This window comes from Ctenopharyngodon idella, chromosome 3 (assembly GCF_019924925.1).
Source record: "Ctenopharyngodon idella isolate HZGC_01 chromosome 3, HZGC01, whole genome shotgun sequence".
NCBI lineage: Eukaryota > Metazoa > Chordata > Actinopteri > Cypriniformes > Xenocyprididae > Ctenopharyngodon > Ctenopharyngodon idella.
Window position 1 is genome coordinate 49054038 of NC_067222.1, and position 20805 is coordinate 49074842.

Genomic DNA, 20805 nt, shown 5'->3' on the forward strand with positions numbered 1-20805 from the left:
ATGGTACACCATCCAGGCTTTGAACCCAACTGCCTAAATCTGTATACCCTGCAGAACATCTACAACATATATAGAAGTGACTATGGCCCTATAAGGCGCAGATCAAGACAGGAAGTAAGTGTGTTTTACTTTATAAAGCATAAACAATGACAAATTAATAGGGATGCACCGATAGGATTTTTTGGGGACAATACCGATACCGATTTTAACAAACAATTGTTGGCCGATTCCGATTTGTCACTTCCTCTGTTATTTAAAATTTTGTCATCAAAACAGATAGTATTTTGATCATGTTTTAAATCAGCAAAGTTTAAAAATACCTGCATTAAATTATACTAGCAGGTTTATTACTGCATCATCAAATAATTTTTAATGAACATGGATTGGATCCATTTAACATTCAGCAGGCCTACATAAAGACAACAGAACAAAGATACACTACCAGTCAAAAGTTTGGAAACATTACTATTTTTAATGTTTTTGAACAAAGTTTCTTATGCTCATTAAGGCTGCATTTATTTCATAATAAATACAGAAAAAACAATATTGTGAAATATTATTACAATTTAAAATTATGGTTTTCTATTTTAATATACTTTAAAATATAATTTATTTCTGTGATGCAAAGCTGAATTTTCAGCATCATTACTCCAGTCTTCAGTGTCACATGATCCTTCAGAAATCATTGTAAAAATAGTAATGTTTCCAAACTTTTGACTGGTAGTGTACATATGAAATAAACAGTGCTTTTATGTATGTTTAATAGTTTTGAGGTAAAGAAATAAAGTAAACAAGTGTAAAATAACACTGCATATTCTTCACTATATTAATCCTTTATTGTAACAGACTTTATTGTGATTAATCTTCTAATTTATTTTTGTATACATTCTAACATTTTTTATAAGTTTAAATATCTATGAGATCTCCTTTACTAAGGCAGGACTCTTATTTTGACGGGTGTTCTAGTCTACGGAGCGATACAGGTAATGGAGAGCACGCAGTTCTTCAGAGATATTTTGCAGATTTAAAGTTTGTCAGTTTATTAAGCATCCCCTGAAAAGGCATGAGGTCTGTATGTATTTGTTTACTGTTAGTTGTAATAAATGTTTTGAGTAATTCGCAACGGAGAGAGAGTTTAATGTGCTCTTCTTGAGCTGTGTATTGTTTAGCTCTTAGGCCTATGGTGAATTTATTGGAGTGAAAAATTGAAGACTTCAGATGCAAAAGCCTCTAAGTGCCATCTGAAATTTTCTTCTAAAATGAGCATTTTTATCAAGCTTGTATGTTTATGTTCAGTTAATTCACTTTAATGGCAATGAAAAGGACCTATTAATTGCCATTAAAGTGAAATTACTGAACCTAAACATGCGAACTTGATAAAAATGATCATTTTAGAAGAAAATTTCAGACGGCACTTAGAGGCTTTTGCATCTTCAAATGGTTGCAATAAACTTTTGATGACCAAAATGGTTTTCGGATGGGGTGCACTTACTTAATGAAAGTTACAAAAGTTATTTAGTGTAAGGACGCTGAGGCAGCATTAGAATCCATGTGCAGTGTTTAATGTATCCACAGCAAACAAATCCAAAACAGCAGGCAAATAATCGTAAACGTGAAGCAGGTACAAACACAGTAAGGCAGTCCAATCCAGGCAATAGAACAGCAGGCAATCCAAAAGGCAGTAAATGGGTGAAACAGGCAATGATCATACACAATAAGGCAAAACAATAGCAATGGGAAAATGCTCGTTAAGGCAGACAGGCTGGCAATACTTTGCGAAGTACAAAGAGCATGGCCATGCTTAAATGTCCACGAAACAGGAAGTAACCAGTGAAGCAGAGGGAGCGGCATACAGTCAGTACTCGGGAGAGGGCTCCCTCTGCTAGCGTGGCGTTACATTTAGTCAAGAATAGTGTGCGATCTTTTGTTATTTGTTTAGCGTTAAAGTGCAGACAGCAGCGCTAGGATTAGCAACAGTCATTACACAGCTCAGCGCCTTCACTCAGTTAATTAATAAACCATCGGTTTGTTATATCAGCCTTTTTCCTGTTACAGCCAATATGCCGATGGTTGTAAATTGAACAAATATTGGCTGAATCGGATACATACCTGCATCCCTACAAATTAATATAACTACAATGTCTTTACATATCTTGACTAAATAAATAACGACATTTGAACCAAATTTTGCAGTGAAATAAAGTGTTATATTAAAAAATTTGAAAAAAACATTTATGTACATATTTGCAATTTTGGCATGAACATGAAATATTCTGTCTTTGTTAGCTGGTGCTGGGGTTACTTAGGTTGGCATATCCCAGTTGTCATTCTGTCCTGTGTTGTAGCCCGGATACGCCAGGAGTTTCCAGACTTGTCTGGTCAGTATGTTGGGTTTCAACCACTGACTGAATCTAGAGACATGGCAGGGGATTGTTTCCTCCTTTGATGGTCTCTCAAACGCCGAGCAAAGTGCTGTGGGGATGGGGCTTGTCTTTAATTGATCAACAAACAGGGTGGGGTCGAAAATCACATCCTTCAAGACAAGCCTCAGTAGCTCCTCCACGTAATCTGCAAAATAAAAAAAAATCTGTCAAATATATATTGAACTGTAATAATAAAACAGTTTCATAACTTACGGTATGTCGGGTCTGTTTTCAATGGCCTTGCAGTGTATTCTCCTTTTTAGGATTTGGCAAAGACCTACATTTTTGGGTGTGAAGCGGAGAATCAAGCTGTTTAAAGTCTCCAGTGATGATGGTTGAAAACAGTGACTGAGCTTTTCCACATCTTTAAGAAACCCTCTTGTTGCATAGGATTTTTTCAACCTTGTGGAGTGCCAGTGACCCTATGTTGTCATGAAAATGTATTATTGTACAATACATGACTATCAAAATGGTGAACTCACCAATGTATTCAGTTATAAATATTGTTGGAGTAATAGCACAGCACATGTTCCACATTACTTACATTTGATATATAGCGTACAATGAATATATTCTATAATTACCTGGTTGGAACCATTTCTTTGGATCCTTCGATACCTGATCAGGATGTGCACAGTTCAGAAAGATGGGATTGTCATGAATATGCACATTCTGAAGATGGTTCACCAGAGAAGTCCACTTGGCCACCTTCTCTGGTCCTGATGTGGACGATGTAGCGCACCAGTAAACACAGTTCCTGATGCTGCGCTGCTGCCACCTCTTCAGACAGTTTGTTTAAATTCTTAGACAAACCCGATTTACACAAAGTAAACAATTAGTGCAAAAAAAAAAAAAAGGCGTCAAAGTGTGACTTAAATCCACACTTTATTATGTGGTTATTGTGCCTACACTCACACAAGAAACCGTTGCCTGTGAGCCTGAAAATAAAATCATAGAATTTATAATAATTTTCATGTTGTGCAAAGATGAACAACACAAATTATTACTAGAGAAAAAGGTACTACAACACATTATATGAAATATTTACCTCATGTTCGTGTCTCAGTTTAATGACAGAAAGTTATGTTCCGACAGATATTTTAGGCAATTCAGTAGATTGTGTTTCCACTGACCTAGTGTGCAGAAGGTCAGCCACCTCAAGAGGTATACCTGTACTTGAGAAGGGTTTTGAAAAAATGTTCTGCTGTGATGTACTCTAAAAGAAAAAGGAAAAAATTATTTAATGTCAAACCAAAATATAAGTACATAGAAATCATTTAATAAAACTTTGTATTGAGTTTATAAACATGATTTGTATATCTGATTTGATAAACCTAGGCCAGAGGTGTACACATACCTTTTTCGCCATAACTATTAACAAAGAAAAATGGCTATATCATTGTTTGGCATTACAAGAGGTCTTTACAGAGAGAATACTTTAACCAGTTAGTGTGGACAGTGCGCGGAACCTTTTACAATACAGATAGAGCTCCACTCTACTGTAATAATAAAAACACAGAAGGAAAAAACTGTTTGTTTTACAGTTATGTAAGCGAACGGGGCCAAAGTTATGTTGTAAACTCACATGTTAGCCGAGCACAAACGTGAATAGCTGCAATACACTTTGTAAACAAAAGTCGTGATCCATCCTTGATTATTACTCCAAGTAATAAGACAGACGAGCTGCATTAATCCACACATTTTTAGACAATATTGGACTCACATCTGAAAAGCACATCTGAATAACTACAGAAACATGAGTTAGCCGGTTAACAGGAGACAGACTAGTGTGTACGTTACACAACTTAACATACAAAACTACAAATTTTGAACAATTGCTAGAAAATATAAACATCAAATATTAATCATGCTTACAGGTTGAGATTCAGAGGAGCAAGCTGGTCCAAATAAACTGGGCATTAATAATATTTTAAGACCAAGTGTTTTGTGAATCCTGCATTAAACTCCCCGAGGTTTGAGGAGCAGTCGTCAGTAAAATAACGGGAACGCAACAAAAGATTGTACTGCTGTGGTATTGTTGAAAAATGAATTTTAACCATTGATTCTTTGCAGCCTCATCACTCTGACGTGAAAATAAAACACTTTTCTTCCTTGGGTAGTGCCTCAGGGCTCCATTCTTGCACCAATATTATTATTTCTTTACATGTTTCCTTTAGGATCCATCTTTCAAAAATACAATGTATCCTTCCACTGTTATGCGGACGACAGATCTATCTTCCAGTGAAATAGCTGAACATTATGGGTCATTTATTGGCCTGTCTACAGGACATCAAAGCCTGGATGGCTGCAAACTTTTTGAAATTAATTGATGATAAAACTAATGGTCATTGTATTTGGCCCTAGAAGTCAGGAAGTGGCTCAATGCTATCCCCCCAACCCAACCCAACCCCACCAACTGTTCTGAAGGGGTCAGCACCAACAAAAGCACGGAGCACGTCAGCAGCTTCTCCAAGGATGTTGATACTTGGAGAAATCAGTTAGAAGTACGGAGGAAGCAGTACTGGGCTTTAGGGAGGGTCCAAACAATGAATGTACATGCCATGAGGAAAAGAATATACCAACCCCGGGACAGTCAGGCTCATCAGAGGGATCTAGAAATTGAAGCACCAAAAGAAAAAGAGGTCCTCCCCACACTAACAGAGAAGATAAACGATGCTATCATTAGAGAAACAGCCAACAGTCTAAGAACAGCCTGTTTTGTAGCAAAATAGACATTAGCATATCGTCTCTAAATCAGCTGTCAACTGCAACCAAGACAGGAAGGCAAGCACAGACAAAACCAGACAGACCACTGTGGTCTGTTCTAGGTGGAAAAGTTATGCATTAAGCATTTTGTTCTTCCACTGACATTGCCTGATAGTACTTTGCCATCCTTTTTCTACTCTTTTAAGTATTAAAAAGGTCCCTAAACAGGTCCTTTTTGAAGTCACTGACTGCTCCTTTATCACTGCTTTATGAGACAAATAATTGTTCATGTGCCTCTGCTAAATCTGCTGAAGTGATACCATCTAGTGATTTTGGAAGCCATCAGATTATTTTCTACTTTTTTTGAGACATTTCAATGTATTTTAAAGTCACATGGTTTTATGGCTCTTTAAGTGTCTTATTTGTAGTCCCCTGGTTCTTTTCTCATAATTGCTCTTTTGGGTCTACAGTATTGTCACTCTATTAATCCAGTATTACATGGAGTAAGCCATAGAAGTTCAGAAAGTGGGCTTGAGTCCCCACTTGTGAGCCAAGTTTCAGTAATGCATGATATATCCAGACCATGTGTGGCAAAAAAAGTCATTCAGAATAAAACTCTTATTTCCCACCGATCTGGCCTTTATCAAAGCAATTTTTGTAAGCAATGGAATGTTATGTAACAGACATTTTGACGATCCTATAACAAAACACAATTTTTGGAAAACATTCTTAGAACAAAAAATTGCTATCTGAGTAAACACTTGCAGTACATTGGACGTATGTGGATGATGGCACTCTTGATGTGGTTCTTGATTGATATAATGGTATACCCTGTGCTTGGGCAAGGCATCAGAGAAAGCTTTTTGCTCCTGGTCATCCCAGACAATTTTAAAATCTCAAACCCCCCACTGTCATTCGGTCATGGGTAGAGGCTGCCAGAATGTGACTTCTGAACTCCTCTGCACAGTTTTCATCACAGTTTCCAAGCAATTTTTAAGAAACAAACAAACAAAAAAAGACTTTTCTCTCCATGGCCAGCCGCACTGAATTTGTCTTTTTTTTTCTTGTTGGTACCAACATTTGATCAGTGTTGTCCAAACAGAAGTATGATCTTGTATAGCTTGTCGGATGACTTGCCGTGGTACAGCGGTTACCAAGAGTCCAGTCAGCATATGGTGCAAATATTCTGCAGAAAAACAACACGTTATTTTATTTACTGAATAGTGACTGGGTGGGGTTAACACTTAAGCACACAAATATTTAATATTTCATGTTTTTAGTTCATTTTAGCAACTTTACACAGATGTTTTCACTATGAAATAGTGTTCAGTTGTTCAGTATCAATAAGTCACATTGTATCTGCAAATATTTTTAACACAGAGCTCAGGTAAATACCACTAAAATTATTTAAGTGTCACGGAGATGAGCTCCGTGGTTGCCTCCTCTGGCCACCGGAGGGAGCCTTCTCCTGAGTACTGACACACACACCCGCATACACACTACATTTCCCACAAGCCCGTGCCTTGGACTGATTACCACCTCAGCTGTTACTCATTACCCGGACTATAAAGCTCTCCCGTGTACCATAGTTCATTGCGAAGTCTTGTTTTGCTTTGGTGAACATTTCTGAGCGTTGTTACCCTGTCTGATTACCTGTTGCTGATCCTGTTTGTTACCCGTCCACAACTCTCTGCTGCCTGCCTTTGACCTCTGCCTTGTGTTCTGTTCTGTGAGTGATATCTGCCTGTCCCGTACCACTGCCTGTTTCCCGACCTCGATTCTGCCTGTCCCTTTGGTACCTGTCTGCTCCTGTTTGACCCTGCCTGTACGACCACGCTCTTACTCAATAAAAGCATGCAAATGGATCCCAGCCTGTGTGACGATTCGTTACATTAAGTGAACTTGCAACACTAATAATGTGATCCAGGAGAGACTGCGTGAAAATATGCCCTTTTTATCCCTGTAATTAAATGATGTCATTGTCTCCATCCTATCTACGACAAATGCCTTTTCACTCTGTCTTTTATGCCTTTTATGAATTTGTTAATGTATTTTTAAATGATGTACTTATTGAGTGTTTTATGTTGTGTTTTTTTTTTTTTAAACAAACATTTATGGATGGATTAATATTTCATTTATAAATTCTATTTATAATTACTCCCTTTATTGCCCATTAAAATAATAATGGGCAATAAATATATATGTATATATAAATATATAATGCCTATTTTTAATGTTAATGAATGTTTTAATGTTAATTAATGAAATGCTTTATTACTATTTTTGAGACACTTAGGGTTAGAAATCTAAACTTACCTGCACTGAAATCTTCAAATAGTCTTCTACACTTAATGGGTGGCAGAATTCCAACAATGTCCTCCTTCTTGACAAAGCTAAGGTCATTTATACTGTTTGCGCCAATAAACTCAGATCATTACTGAGTGGCAGCATAGCTTTCCGAACTAATTCTTTCACAAGCTCCATAGTAGCATATGTTTATGAGGGAGAAGTAAATTTGCACATCTGTGGTAAAAAGAAAGTTAAGTATAATCATTGAGCTTGTCAAGATTTTTACAGACTTATAGGAACTATTTTTATCAATTTCATACACTCCAAGCTCAGGCACCCAGCTAGCAGTTTTCCCTGCAGCAAAAGTAGGAGTTGTTTCACTTTTGATAAAAAATGCTAGCTATTTGCCCTAACTGTAGCTGTCTTTTGGTGTATTTTAGTAAGACTTGCATGCATACCATTTCCATATTAAGTGCCTCTAACTTGGACTTCATCTATCTGACTTGGATAAAGGATGTTTTTGCACCCACATCACATCTCCGACCTGGAACTGCGTCTGCTGGTGTCGCAGGTTGTAATATTTTTTTGTTTGGCTTGGGCTTGTGCAAAATTTTCCTTTACCATTTTGATGAGGTCTTTCTGACGTTCCACAGAGGGCTGAACAGTGCTAGTGTCAGGAGGTGGTTGTAAAGCCCTTTCCAATGGTCCTTTCAGTTTCCTTTCTAAAGCAACCTCAGCGGTAGCAAACCCAGTGCTTTTATACCAAAGCAGCATGACGCGTAACTACTTCAAATGGACTGCCTTCCAAGTATGGTCTCCACTTTTTCACCACCCATACCACAGCTAGACATTCTTTTTCTGAGACTGAGTATGCTTTCTCAGCTCCTCGAAGTAAGCGAGAGACATAAACAATGACAAGCTCCTCACCTTCAGACTCTAGACCAGGGGTGTCCAAACTCGGTCCTGGAGGGCCACTGTCCTGCAGAGTTTAGCTCCAACTTGCCTCAACACACCTGCATAGAAGTTTCTAGCCTATAGTAAGACCTTGATTAGCTGGTTCAGGTGTTTAATTAGTGTTGGAGCTAAACTCTGCAGGACAGTGGCCCTCCAGGATTGGAAACCCCTGCTCTAGACCAAAGTCGAAAACTGGGGTATAAACCAGTGATACCAGCCTGCAAGTTCCAAAAATCTTTGCACCTCTTTGAAGCTCACAGTTTGAGGTTCTGGAAATGACTTTACTGCAGCAACCTTAGTTGGGTCTGTAGTCACTCCTTTTTCTGAAACTATGTGCCCGAGGAACCTTAATGATTTTTGAAGGAGGTTGCATTTCTTTAGGTTAAGAGCGAGACCAGTTTTATGGAGATATGCGAGGACTTGATGAAGATGTTGTAGATGTTCAGAGATGGATTTGGAATACACAACAATATTGTTAATGTACACCATGCAACATTTTCCTTTAACTTCTCATAGCACATGTTCCATTAGCCTCTGAAATGATGCTGCAGCATTTTTCAGCCCAAAAGGAAGACACAAGTATTTATATAACTCTTTTGACTTTACAAACACTGTCTTATGAATACTGTCTGTTTCCATCTCTAGCTGCAAGTAAACACTTTTATGGTTGACAGTGCTGAAGATTGTTGATCCATGCAATGACTCCAGGATATCTTGAATATGGGGCATTAGATAGGCATCTAGGTGAGTTTTAGAGTTTAGACCCCTGTAATCGACGCAGAATCTGGACCCTCCATCCTTTTTCAGGACAACAACTACAGGAGAAGCCAAGGGAGAGGTAGATGGTTGAAAAACTCCCTTTTTAGATCACAATCTGAAGTTATTACAAGCACTTGATGATTTAAAGTGGATTTTGAGCAAAGACATTAATAATCACACAAAGCTTCATGCTAATTGTCCCCCTAAATATATTTTAGGATGTATTCTTGAAAGCAGGATAGATAGTATGTGTTTCTGATGTGGTACCAAATTTTATTTATCTTAATTTAATGCTGTATATTATGCAGCAGACGATGTTGAAACCATTTACGAGATACATACATGAGGAAAATGCACTGTTGGTCGGCGCCACCTAGCGTGCATCTGTGAATTAGCAGAAGCTGATCAGTCGTTTCGTGTTTGGAGTGAAAGGTCCATTCGTTGGTGATTTGCCTTGCTTTTTCACATTGCGTTAAGTGTTTAAGGGCCTTTACATATAAACAAATTAAAACTTCCCTTCATGTGAGTCCGGCACATGTGTTTCACAGACATACTGTAGGAAACTTTTTCCTCGTCAAAGCAGAGACCAGGAGACATTGGGATATCTTTCAAGCAGAAGTTACTCTTTATTGAGAAACGCGCTGTGCATCGCTGTAGTCATCCAAGTCTAACTAAAGCAGTAATACTTGGTAGTTCAAATACATTCAAGGGGGAGGTGGAGACAATCTAAACAAAGCATGCAAATGCAGTGCAGGAATCAGCCCATTCCCTGCATTTCCCAGCCATGATCTAATCAGCATAACGGTGTCATTCAAATGCATAGGTGCTAATCCACTCAGTCTGACAGTATCGCCCATACCTTTACATTATCACAGAGACAAAGGCATCGCTGTATCTTGAGCTTGTCATGCCAAATGGTCAGGAAGTGCATGAAGACAAAAGGTTAATGTCTCAGACACCTGGGCTGCCTGCCTTGATCTCCTTAATGTCATTATCTTTACCTCAAAATGTTAATAATAATAATTCCTTACATTTATATAGCGCTTTTCTGGGTACTCAAAGCGCTTTACATACGGAAGGGGGAATCTCCTCAACCACCACCAATGTGCAGCATCCACCTGGATGATGCGACGGCAGCCATATTGCGCCAGAACGCCCACCACACACCAGCTTATTGGTGGAGAGGAGACAGAGTGATGAAGCCAATCAGTGTATGGGGATGGTTAGGAGGCCATGATGGACAGAGGCCAATGGGCAAATTTGGCCAGGATGTCGGGGTAACACCCCTACTCTTTTCGAAGGACATCCTGGGATTTTTAATGACCACAGAGAGTCGGGACCTCAGTTTAACGTCTCATCCGAAAGACGGTGCTTTTTGACAGTATAGTGTCCCCATCACTATACTGGGGTGTTAGGACCCACACAGACCACAGGGTGAGCACCCCTGCTGGCCTCATTAACACCTCTTCCAGCAGCAACCTAGTTTTCCCAGGAGGTCTCCCATCCAGGTACTAACCAGGCTCAGCCCTGCTTAGCTTCAGTGGGCAACCAGTCTTGGGCTACAGGGTGATATGGCTGCTGGCACCAGCAAATAAATACAATGTACTTCACCTTAGTATTTCATATGATGTTATGTCTGGACGTAGGGATCAGCAGATCTTAAACAGATTCTTAAATTTGTAATACCACAATGCCCTACGTCACACCAGCACATGTACTGAAACACTCCCAAACATAGGGATATTCAAGTCTAAACCATGTTTACCTGTGCGTTCTCTAAAGATAAAAGATAAATCAAATAATTAATTAATTTCAATATTCATTTTTTTAATTCAGTTTGTCCTTTTATTCATATTTTTTCATTTACATTGTTGCATTTCACACCAAGACAGAAGTTTATCTAACATTTTTATTGTGAAGTATTGAACTGACTCAAATAAATGAAACCAAAACTAATTTCACAGATATTTGCTGGTGGCATTTAAAATTGCAGAGCCATTTAAAACACTTTCCACACAAAAACAGGGTCTCACATCTGCATAATTTTTAGGCCGTTTCCACCTGGTATTAAGGTGCGTTTTGGTTGATCGGATCACAAGCGGACAACGTTAAATACAGGTGTAAACAGGGTGAAAAACGTTTTAAGCTTGTCCATTTTCGCCCACTTTCAGAGGTAGTCGAAAACGCATTTGACCGGATTGCTTTTGTAGTGGAAACCCTTGTGTGGACGAATGTGCTCAAACAGACAAAAAAAGACCACCTACCTCTGCCTACTGGCTTAATGCGTAAATTATGCAAAGTGTGGTAGCTAGATGGGATTTAAACTTTGTTGGCTGCAGAACCAAGTCTGGTTCAGAGACAAAAAATCCAAGCACAATGTTCTCTCACCATTCCTGATTTCTAGCACACACTCACCGCGTTCAACGTTATTTTGCATCTGTCAGAGCAGAAACAAAAGCTGATGAGCTCCATACATTCATATGTAAATTGCGCAAACTTATTTTGCCCATTAGATCGAAAGATCTGAAAAAAACCCATACATTTACCCACCCATAGACCCTCCCCTAGAAGAAATCAGGACAGAAGTGGTTGAAAGTGGACAAAAGAGATGGATTAAAATACCAGGTGTAAACGGGTATGTTTACACCTGGATTGACCGAAACACATCTTAATACCAGGTGGAAACAGGGTCTTAGGTGTATCTGCAAGTGTGATGGCAAAAGAATTTTTTTGAGAACATTAAAGTTTCTTTCCAGAATGAGTTTTTAAATGATGTTTCATGTCTGTTTCATTTGTGAAACTCGTGTCACACTAAAGACATGTGAAAGGCTCTTCAGTGTGACTTGTTATGTGAACCTCAAGGCTTGCTTTGCTTAAGCATGTCATTCCACAGTAAAGGCACATGAAAGGCGTATCTCCAACGTGAGTTATTACATGATTCTTAAGACGTTTACTGTATGTGTAGCTCCTTCCACATTGATGACATATAAAACATTTCTCTCTTGAGTGAGTGCTTATGTGGGTTTTAAGAATTAATTTACATCTGAAACTCTTTCCACATTGATCACATGTGAACGGCTTCTCTCCAGTGTGGATTCTCATGTGAATCTGTAGATTTCCTTTTAGTGAGAAGCTCTTCCCACACAGATTGCAGGTGAAAGATTTCTCTCCAGAGTGAATTTTCATGTGGCCATTAAGGCTTGATTTTTGACTGAAACTCTTTCCACACTGCTGGCAGGTGAAAGGCTTCTCTCCATTGTAAATTCTCATGTGGATTGTAAGGTTTTGTTTTCGACCGAAACATTTTCCACACTGTTGGCAGGTGAAATCACTACTAGTTTCTGTCTTCAGAACTTCAGTCTTTTTTTGTGAGGGAACCATTTTTGTCATTGAGCAACTAAAAGATTTTTCTTCTGTTTTGAAATCATGATGTTTCTCATAATGATGTTTCACTTCAAATTCCTCCAGTTCTTGACTCTCCTCTTTCAGCTGCATCAGGTCTAAAGCAAAACAAATACAAGTTAACCCTAGTTTAATGGCACAAAACAACAAACATAAAAGCATTAAAACATCAACACCCACCAATACAGTATACTACATCCTATATGCACTAAGCTACTGAAAGAGGGTTTAAAAAAAAAAAAAAAAAAAAAATCAAATTAATTACATGATGTGCAGATTAATTATTCAACTTAACCTCGTATTAATCTCACATCAATTCTGGCAGAAAAATTATCCCCTAAAAGATCATTAGCAAACACTGGTCTTCATCCACTGGGAGTTTATTTACATTTAGGCATTTATGCACACGCTTTTATCCATAGCTACGCAAAAGAGAGGAATAAAAGCAATCCTTCAAGAGCCAAAAATATTTGTAATATACAATGCCAGGTTTATCTGACAAATAGATTAAGAGGCAAACTAGAGAAGAGGTGAAATGCAGAGGACAAAAGTTTTGTGTGTAAGTGCATTGGTTTAAGGGTGTGAGGTGGTCAGAGGTTAGTTACCCCAGATTTCAAGGCAAGTGGTTGGACTAATGTAGCAAATTATAGGCCGATTTAAATTTTGTCAGGAAGGTCTAAAATAGTAGAAAAAGTAGTAACTGAGAAAATTGTAAATTTTTTATTTATGGGTCAAAAATGAGACGTCACGATTTTGGTGTCCAAAACAAATTAAATTTACAAAAGTAATTTTATGCACATAAAAAACATGTTAAATGCAAGCAGTGTGTCTACTTTCATATTTCAAATAACTTTTGAGAAAATAAAATGTCAACATATAGGGGAAATAATGTTCCGAAGTGTAAAATTGTCATTCAGCTTAATATCCGGACTTTGATTTTACAATTACATCTTTAAATAAACATATAAAATACAAATTTAAAAAAATGTATTTGTGTTCTTTGCATCCCAGGTGAAAAAAAAGTACACTTCTGTAATGTACTTAAAGTACTCTATTTTCATTCACTAATTTTGTACTTAATATACTAAAAATTCTTCTTTAGTGCTTCTTAAGATAATCTTAAGAACATGTAAGTGTACTCAACTGTGCTATTTTGAAACACCATGAAATATGAACTAAAATGTGCTTTTAATGTACTATCTCTGTATTTAAAAAAATATATTAATTACTACTTGTAGTACACTATGAGTTCAAATGTACTATAAGTGGTATCTAAATACATTTTTATTTGACAGCTAATAAAAATAATACACAAGCTTAAGCAATGTTTTCTTTGACTGGTTTTCCCTGTAGTTGCTGTTAAAAACGAAAGTAAAAGAGAGACACGTTATTTAGTTCATTATATTGAGTAGACTGCAGGTCCCATTGAGTAAATTACATCATATGACTCGAACCGTGGGCAGTGATAGTCACAGCGCCGGTCACAATTAACAAAGCTTATTTGGCGATTTAAAACGTTATCCAACGTGATGGCAAATAGGCTTTCCAACTAATGTAAAAAATTAAATATTTACATAAATTTATCTCTTACACACGTGTCTTGCATTGTCCTGCAAAATCACATCTACTGTCATGTCACCCTATTCAAGATCGGCTTTTGAAATATTAATTTCTAAAGTCATACACCAGATTCGACAACATATAAAAATGAAATAATCTTAATCATTTATGAATAAAGGTGGAAAATTAAAAAAAAAAAAAAAAAAAAAGTTGAAAAACACAACTTTTTCAAATCGTGTCGTCTTAAATTCCAATGCAAAGAAACAGCCATCTGCAGGGGGTTCCCGCGGCCATGATTGTGAAGCACATTTGACTCACTGAATCATCGGATTTCATTAAAAACATCTTAATTTGTGTTCTGAAGATGAACGAAGGTCTTACGGGTGTGGAACGACATGAGGGTGAGTAATTAATGACAGAAATTTCATTTTTGGGTGAACTAACCCTTGCAGTGAAGCAGTGCAGCGTCGTTTTCTTACTAGATCACAAACTAAATTTGTTCATCACCGCCATCTATTATTATATCACGCATCTTTCGACTTTACAGTCCGTACAACAAGAGATCGTCTGATGATTATGTAAATGTCTATTTCTGATTTAATTACAAAGATGACCTGCCATGGACTTGGGTAAAGTTGGTTTTATATTCGCACATTCGGACTTCCGCGTTTAAGAACGTTCTATTAATGTGCAATAAAGTTAATGTTTGCAAATTCTAAACAGCGACATGATATTTACAACCAACGATTGTAACCCTACAACATTTTTCACAATCGATCAAAATGGGCAAGTATTATTTTAATATCATACTTACTTGCGAATGTCCACTGAATGTCCAATGTAGTGTACAAAGTTATTGTAGCCTATGCGGAAGTCAGAATATAAAACCAAATTTACCCAAGTCTGCCATTGCTTAATCTGTCCCGCCACAGTTTTGTAATTAACCTAAAAGATCACTAATTGAACAGAAAATTAAAAAAAGAAGAAAATAATGTAGATCAACAAGATAATTATTTACATTTCTTTGTTTAATTTAAGAGTTGCATAATTCACTGACAGAAATGAATGGTTTTCATTGTTTTCAATTTAGAAATACATACTGGGTTTAATGGTACAAAAAAACTGTTTTGGGCACTCATATGATGTCACAAAAACATCATTAATTTCTGTATAGAGACTGACATTTTAATAAGGATCAAATGAGTTCAGCTTTGAGAATGAAACTGACCTGTTTGTTCCTCAGTATCTTCATGTTTCACGCTGAACACTTCTTCAATCTTTATGTCTTCACTCTCCTCTTTAATAAACGCCATCTTTATAATAGTGTGTCACGTGGATGTCAGCTGTGTTTGGACAATTTGTCATGTTTAACATGAGAATAATTAACAGGAACAAAAACATCATTATGGCTGATTGATGTTGTCAAACTGAAATGTGTTTTCATATTATATTATTAACAATTTACTGCACTTTGTTAAAAGGTCACACATCAGATAGTGTCACAGCTAATGAAACAGAAAATGGCTTCCTTTTGCGTTGAGAAATTAAGGTTTTGCTTACATCAAAACTGAATCAGAATATATGGATTCATATATTGAAACAAATTAGGTTATATATATCAAGAGGGTTACCAACAGTTATGTTCAGGAAAAATTAGGAAGTTAGGAAAGTTAGGAAAAATTAAATAGTTAAGGGTTACTAAAAATAAATACATAATTGAACATAAGTGCTATGAAACTGCTAGTACAAACTAAAAACTAGGGTCCCAGAAATAGACATAGACGGACTATGTCTATTTGACAACTTTAAATGTTTACAAAACACAAACCTTTCTTCAGCCGATTCACAACAAACGCCCAGCGTGCCGCGGTCTTATGACGTCACAACGCTACTTCAAAATAAAAGTCCTGGTCACAGGCTAAAATCACAAAAGTGCATAGAAATTTGGGCTACATACAAGCAAAATAATATATGTCGGATGGATTATAGATGAATACATGTTTAAATACATGCTGTCCAATTATGTGCTGAAAAGAGCTGCCAATGAAAGAGTGTGTAGCACATCTAATATGAGAGATTCTGTCTAAAAGACAAAACTATCATTTTTGAGTGCAGAAACCAGTTATACCAGGGTTTGATTTTTGTTTCTGGATTTTTGAAGCGGACATGGATTATAGAGAACATATCTGTCCATCCAGGGTTGGGCAAAAATATATCAAAAAGTATTTTAAAATAAAATACCAAATACCTTAATTTTAAGTGTATCAAAGTAAACTACAAAATACAGCAGCCACAGCATCAAAATAAACTACTGTATTTTTGTATTTTAAAAATACTAAAAAATACTTTTACAATGGAGCATGAAATTTCTTCACAAACCTTACATCAATTGGCCTATTTGATCTATCCCTTCACCATTACACTGACTCAGTTGATTAAGTAAACAATGTTTGATAGCAACAGCTTTTCTCTGCCCGAGTCATGCAATAAATCTGACATGTGCAACCAGTTAAAGGCACAATATGTACAGTAGGATTTTTGGATTAAAATATCCAAAAGCCACTAGAACAATGTTATTTATTTTGTTGACTTGTGTAGTTACATTATCCCAAATGTTTCCAAGAATGTTTAAATCCAGAGAAATATAAGCAATTTTAACCAGGACACCGGCTGTGTTGGTGTGTCGCCTATCAATGACATCATACCCGCGTTACCCTCGGTTTTTGGTTTTATTTTGTAGAAACCAAGGAAACACCGAAGACGCTTTAATATATTATATGTTTTATTAGACAGATGAGGAACTGTTTGGATTCATTCATCGACAGAAAACTAATCATGTTATATAGCTTCTTGTTTAAATCTTGTTTTCTTGATTTACTGCGAGTACCACGTTTTACCATGCCTAATATCGATCTAGCTTACTGCAGTGTGCAACAAGTGTCATAGCAGCTGCCCAGCGAACGCAGAGTAGCATTATAACAACTTTCAACACACAAATGTATCTAGTATGATAAAACAGCGCTACTTTACCCCACATACGCTTGACCGAATAAAGCAGAAGCGACGAATGTGGCATAACAAAAGTTCCACTGCTCTCGAGGCGTGTGTTGCGTTCGTCTCACATTAGCAATCGCTCCAGCGGCCTCGTTCAGCTACAACATCACTTGGCCCTGTTCTGCTTCATACTACAGTAACATTAATAATCTCATCCATAAACATGATTTCTGACCAAGACCCGTCCCAATTCTTTTCCACATCCCATGATTCCACAAATCAAGGATAAGCGACTGAATAAGATCAAATGTTTACAGATCCCTATGATCTCCCAGATGAAGGTTAGTTTTAAAGTAACCAACAGTTTAATATTTAACAGTTTGCGAATGACTCATAATTGTATCCTAATTTAGTTACTTGGTGTTTGGTAATGAAGGGCCTACTTTGCATCAGCAACACTGACTCAATGACAAACAAGTCATTCATAAGAAGACAATTGATGTCACCTGTATTCATAGCAACTAGTTTCTAACTAATTAATCATTTGATTGTTAATCCTAAATATAGGGGGCTGCAGTCTGATCAGCCACGCTAGCAAAGTGATGCTCAAGATTATCTTGAATAGACTACAGCCTCAGGCAGAAGAAATTATTGCTGAAGAACAGGCTGGTTTCTGCAGAGGGGGAAGTACCACAGATCAAATATTCAATCTCAGAGTCCTGTGTGAAAAGTACTCGCAACACCAACAAGATCTGTATCATGTCTTTATAGATTTTAAAAAGGCTTTTGACAGAGTCTGGCATGATGCTTTATGGGCAACCATGAAGAAGTACAACATGGGACAAAAGATAACCAACACCATCAGACAGCTGTATGAGAAGGCCAGCAGTGCAGTAATCACCCAGGGCACTATGGGACAGTGGTTGTCTGCCGCCTGCCTCGACCTATTGCCTGTCCCTGTTTTCGCTGTTTGCCGCTTGCCACGACCCTTTGCCTGTCTACTGGTTTATGATTTCTGTACTGACTAAACTGTTGAATAAACTGCAAATGGATCAATACACTTCTGAATCGTCACAGTTAACAGTTGTATGAAATCAGTGTCACGTTTTTAATCGCGACGGTAGCCTATTTAGGAAAACAGCATTCATCACACGACTCTCATCGTGTGATTTTGCTTACCTGTATCAAATTATAAAAACTTCTTTTTGTGTGTGCTTCGCTCATGTTTCCATTTCTCCTCGAGATAGTGCGCGATCCTCAACAGCGCGACTTTGTTATCATCAGTACAGTATACAGCCTATTATCATTCACTATGGATTGCCACTTAAACTAAATGTAATAAAATCAGTCATTCTCACGTTTTTTTTTTTTTTTTGGTTTGTTTGTTTGTTTGTTTTTGGTATTGACTTTTTAATCAGGTCCTTGCCCGGCTGGGCAAGTAAAATTCACTTGCCCCTTCAAAAAATACACTTATCCCGGACTAATTGACTTGGGTAAAGTTGGTTTTATATTCGCACATTCGGACTTCCGCGTTTAAGAATGTTCTAATAATGTGCAATAAAGTTAATGTTTGCAAATTCTAAACAGCGACATGATATTTACAACCAACGATTGTAACCCTACAACATTTTTCACAATCGATCAAAATGGGCAAGTATTATTTTAATGGCATACTTACTTGCGAACATCCACTGAATGTCCAATGTAGTTTACAAAGTTATTGTAGCCTATGCGGAAGTCCGAATGTGCGAATATAAAACCATATTTACCCAAGTGACTAATTGACAAGCGTTAGTGTCAAGCCCTGACATGTTAAACCTGCGCTAAAATCCTGATTTATAATCGAGACGTTGTCTGACAAAATCACCATACACATAATATAAAGACATTTGCTGTGATTTTGGCTATATGTACACATAAAATGATCACTCAGGTTAGAAGCAATAGTATCTATTTTATTTGTTCTCTGACATCCTCAACTGAATGCGCTGCTCCTCTCAGCCACTCACTAAACAGAGCAGATGCAGATACGCCTGCAGCAGGAAAGCAAGACCTCCCTGATAGCACACGTACATCTCAGAGACGTCTATTTGATGTGTGTGTTTCCATCTGGAAGACGTATTTTTTAGAGTGTTTGCTCATCTGCAATACGTCTATAGGACGTTTCCTGTCAGATGTCAAATAGACGTTTAGAAAATGTCTTTAAGATGTTTATGATTTAGAATGTATGTAAAACTGACATCTTAAAGATGTCTATCAGATGTTTGTAAACAGCAGATGCTTTCCAGATGAAGTGATCTTTAACAGACATCTTGCAGACGTACGTGTGCTTGAGCTCGCGCTCATGCGGCAGTACCAGCCCTGATAGCACACGTACATCTCGGAGACGTCTATTTGAGGTGTGTGTTTACGTCTGGAAGACGTATTTTTTAGAGCGTTTGCTCATCTGCAATACGTCTATAGGACGTTTCCTGTCAGATGTCAAATAGACGTTTAGAAAATGTCTTTAAGATGTTTATGATTTAGAATGTATGTAAAACTGACATCTTAAAGATGTATATCAGATGTTTGTAAACAGCAGATGTTTTCCAGATGAAGTGATCTTTAACAGACATCTTGCAGATGTATGTGTGCTTGAGCTCGCACTCATGCGGCAGTACCAGGGGGTCTCGGAAGCTAGATCAGGTTAACAAGTATATTTGTCACAACGCGCTTTCTTGGAAAAAAGTCGCAAAAGGGGTCTGAAAAGTCGCTAAGTTGGCAACACTGATGCAGCCTTCCGTCTCCAGGTCTCAATTTTGCACCGGCTGGAGGCAATTACCAAAGTGGTTCTGTGTGTATCACACCAATGTACATATTTTGTGACAGCAAATCAAAGTTGTGATGATAATAATGAATAATGAATGCTATATTCAATATAAACTGGTTTTATTTTCCTTCGAAACTATCTAGAAAAAATTAATGCATGTAGGAATAAAATTTAATGCTTTTTAATGCCATTTAAGGCCTTAATTTTCGCAAAATCCATTTAATGACTTTTAATGCTTTTTAATGCCCCGCGGATACCCTGCAGGAACCAAAGTAGTATTTACTTCCACATTCTTTTAAAGTATTAGACTTATAAGTCTACACACACCCTAAAATTCCATCTCCCCAGTTCTGGACAGGGCATCAACCACGATGTTATCAGTGCCCTTGATGTGTTGGATCTGGAGATTGTAGTCCTGCAATTTGAGGGCCCAGTGCAAAAAACGCTGGTTAGAAGAGGACATGTTAGAGAGAAAGGTCAAAGGGTTATGGTCTGTATTCACAGTTATTGGAATTGCACTGCTCCCAAGATAAACTTCAATATGCTGCATGGCCCACAATAAGGCCAGGGCATTTTTTTCACTGGTGCTATATGACTTCTGATGTTTCAAGAATTTCAGGGAGGAGTAGGACACAGGGTGTTCAACACAGTACGCAACTTCCTGGATCAGCACAGGTCCAGCACCAGAAGCGCTGGCATCCACTTGTAAATTAAAAAAGGTCAAAATTAGACAAAAGAAGATTTTTTCCTGCTTCAAAAGCTTCACATTCACAGCTGCCATTTCCACAGGTACAACAGTCGCAGGGTTAGGTAGAGGGACAGGCTTTGAGTTACACACAACTCTCTTCAACACCTTAATGTGACAAACCGTAGTCTTTCGTCATCTATCAGGAGTACTGATCACATGGT

At 37.5% G+C, this 20805-nt stretch overlaps 1 long non-coding RNA gene and 1 pseudogene across 1 annotated transcript; both read right to left on the minus strand.

Annotated features, from left to right (window-relative positions):
* Positions 1-10597: 10597 nt before the first annotated feature.
* Positions 10598-10714, minus strand: LOC127510283 (uncharacterized; annotated as a pseudogene).
* Positions 10715-10949: 235 nt separating this feature from the next.
* Positions 10950-15996, minus strand: LOC127508956 (uncharacterized). Its single transcript, XR_007929035.1, has 3 exons — positions 15922-15996; positions 15322-15436; positions 10950-12631 (listed from the first exon to the last, which is right to left on the minus strand). It is a non-coding gene; the product is annotated as an uncharacterized LOC127508956 (long non-coding RNA).
* Between the last annotated feature and the right edge of the window lie 4809 nt (positions 15997-20805).